The 3,166-nt window shown below is 41.6% G+C and overlaps 1 long non-coding RNA gene across 1 annotated transcript; it reads left to right on the top strand.

Moving 5' to 3' along the window:
- The first annotated feature begins 563 nt into the window (after window positions 1–563).
- On the top strand, window positions 564–2,523 carry LOC134484848 (uncharacterized). The gene is made up of 2 exons (XR_010062651.1): window positions 564–759; window positions 2,401–2,523. It is a non-coding gene; the product is annotated as an uncharacterized LOC134484848 (long non-coding RNA).
- The last annotated feature ends 643 nt before the right edge of the window (window positions 2,524–3,166 follow it).

Raw genomic sequence — 3,166 nt, 5'->3', positions numbered from 1 at the left:
ACAAGGTCATGGCTGTATATATGTATATATACATAAACAGGCAACATCAAGGACAGCAAGCATGTAAGCAGCTTTATTCCATGGCGACTGCCTTGTTTCTTGCCTCAAGAGTCCTGCCATGACTCTACCATGAATTCTACTTATGGTAGAATATGTTGGGATATTTAAGCTAAATAAACCCTTTCTTTAGCAAGTTCTGTTTGGTCATGGTGTTTTAAATTCCAGCAAGAGAATGCACACAATACTGTGTGAATATACAATGAAGCATAATAGTCTGCAGCTTGTTGCAATTCAAATGATTCCACCTAGTATTATTAAAGGTGAAATCTTTATTGGAGTTTGGTTATCAACTATCCAAGAAAGGGTCATGTATTTGAAGATTGAACCCTGGCATGTGGCCCTGTTTGGGCAAGTTGTAGGAAATCTGGGAAATATAGCTTAGCAGAAAGAAATTGGTCATAGGGGAATCTAGGGATTGCTAACAAGGTATAACCATCTTGCTCAGGTCTCTACCTTTTCACTGAACATATTTTCAGATCTTTAGGACTCAATGCAAAGAAAAAATGTGGGCTGTACCCAGCAATCATTGTTCCATTTCAGCTCTAACCTCAAAGAGTACCATTGTGAGGTCATTGACCTTCCAACTTACACTTCCTGTCCTTACAGGGAATGCTTTTGCTGTTGGTTGGAGAGTACTTGGATTTCTGGGCTCGTGAGCCACAGCATATGGTTCTTCATGAATTGTTGAGTCTGAACATAGTGAGTTTCCTTGACATTTCTGTGTTTCAGTTTGGAGGTTTTTGTTTTATGGACTTAAACAATCTTTCTCTTCCTGTCCTTTCTTACTTTAAAGTATGAATATAGACATTTTTATTTTCTTTGTTAATTAGAATTTGACTCCATTTAAAATGTCTTACTTTGCTTGATTTTATTTCTTTCACTGTAGGAACATTAGTTTATATTAACTACACAAGATGAGCAATCTCACAGTGATTTTTCCATACATGCACATGAAGAAATTTGACCAACTTCCAATCCCTGATCACACTGGCTCTTGACCAGATCTTCTAATTCCCTCAGTGTTTCCCTTTTTTTGTTCACTTAGTTTCCAAGTACAATACAAATTACTCCAAGTCTTCCTGCTCAGAAGACTGACAGGAACTATTAGATGGTCTCTTAAGCAAGGTCACCATTGTGTCTGAATGCTTCAGAAGAATGCCTCCTCCTAGCTGGTTATTGTAGGATCAAAAAGGCAAAAGGCATGATTCCATGTAAGGGGCAAAGGCAATGCTCAAATCCCATTATTTTGATGCTAATTATGGAAGTGGGCATCTATAAAGAATCCAAAGACAGAAGAAAGTTAAATCTAAAAAGAGCCCTTTTTTTTTTATTTCCAGGAAGAACTTTCCTTGGTGCTCCACCGTAGCCTGGCCCTCTATCTATCTGGGTACATCTGTCTGTAGCTATCATTCCAGAGACTATAGTCTTCCTTAAGGAGGGTGAATGCTGCACTAAAGCTAGTATGTTTTTATGCAGAGGAGGTAGAGGCAATAATGATTTTGTTAAAGCAAAGTATCATGCCTGTGCTCTTGATTCCTACTAGATAAGGAGCTCAAAGAACATGTCCAGGAACAAAAATTGCCTAATTTTGGAATGATTTTCCTAGCACTCCACTGAATCCACCTCCAAACATCTGCCTCTTTGGAAAAACACAGGGAAATTATAATGTCAATGATTCTCCCTAACTTTACAACCTAGGCTTGAGTAAAATTCTTCCTCGAATCTTAGGCTTTTCATCTGTTACAAGGGAGACAGTGGGGAGCAAAAACTTCATGGTACAGCAGCAAATCCCTTTTCAGGTTCCTTCCTGTTCTCCAAGATGTTATGAGAGGGTGTTTCTATCTTATATGACTTTCTGATTAGACTACTGGAAAGAAAGGCTTTGGTGCTCATTGGTGAACAGTACCTCTGTCTCCCTTTTATTGTATAATGATTTTGCCTGTTATAATTGCTACCTAGTTTTTAGTGTGGAATTTCCCAACATATGCTCTGTCTAAATGACGGTGAACATTTTATTAAGAGAGAATGTTCTCCTAGGACTCTGATACACTACAGTTCAGTGACTTGGCATCTATCACGTAGCTGGTTCTGGGTGTGTCCATTGAGGTACCATTAATGTATAAATTTAAAGACGTGTGATAGGAGTTTATGGCAGCATAACTTCAAGTACATGGTAAAAGTTGACCACAGCTCTTGCACCTCAGTCATTGATGTGACACTCATCTGTGGCTATGCCCATGTATAACAGCAACCAATAATTTTTGAAGCATTGGGAACATAGATCATGTACAAACAAAAGCACTCCACTCCTTTCTTTTCTTTTGTTTGCTTTTCTTCTAGGTTTCATGGTACAGGCTCTTCTGGAGCACATGCTGGCCTCACCATCACTATATAGCCAAAGTTGGCTTGAATGTTGCTCATCATGCTGCCACTTTCAAAAATTTTATAATTAGTATGGGCTCATCTTTATGAGATTCTATTGATTTTCCCCTTTAAAAAATGTGTGTAAGACCCTCGGATCCCGGCCCGCAGCAGCTCTCTGCTCCCAAACCCCGTGGGAGAGAGACCTCACTGCCTGATCAGGTGGGCACCCGTGAGGCTGCAGAGCAGAGGAGACCACCAACACTGCCCACCCCTGCCCACATCCTGAAAGACCCCAGCTTAGCAGCAGTAACGCCATTTTGCAAGGCTGTACTTAAGATGACTGGTTCAGAGAAAGGTTAGAACACTGAGTACACAGCGGCTGCCAAGCAGGATGTGTTTGGTATAAGGCCTGGCAACAGGACGACTGCGTTTGAGCACCTGACAATGAGAAAAGCCCCAGGAGAGGTCCCACACCCTGTTTATGTTCCAAGAAGGTAGCTAGGAAACTTGCCCCCGGGCTGAACCCTTGGGGGGCCAAGTCAGTCGCTATGTTTAAGGAAGGTAGCTAGGAAACTTGTCCCGGGGCTGAACCCTTGCCACATTAGAATCCACCAATTATATCCCTGTAACCATGCATCTGCTTCTGTATGCTTGCTTCTGCTCCCTAAAATCTTATAAAAAGCCCATCCTTGGTTCCGTGGGGCGCGCCAGTCCCCCGAGTGACTGAAGCGCCCGCAGGTGC

Source organism: Rattus norvegicus, chromosome 1 (assembly GCF_036323735.1).
Source record: "Rattus norvegicus strain BN/NHsdMcwi chromosome 1, GRCr8, whole genome shotgun sequence".
In the NCBI taxonomy this organism is placed as follows: Eukaryota; Metazoa; Chordata; class Mammalia; order Rodentia; family Muridae; genus Rattus; species Rattus norvegicus.
The sequence above is the reverse complement of the archived record's forward strand: the minus strand, read 5'-3'. Positions and strand labels throughout refer to the sequence as shown.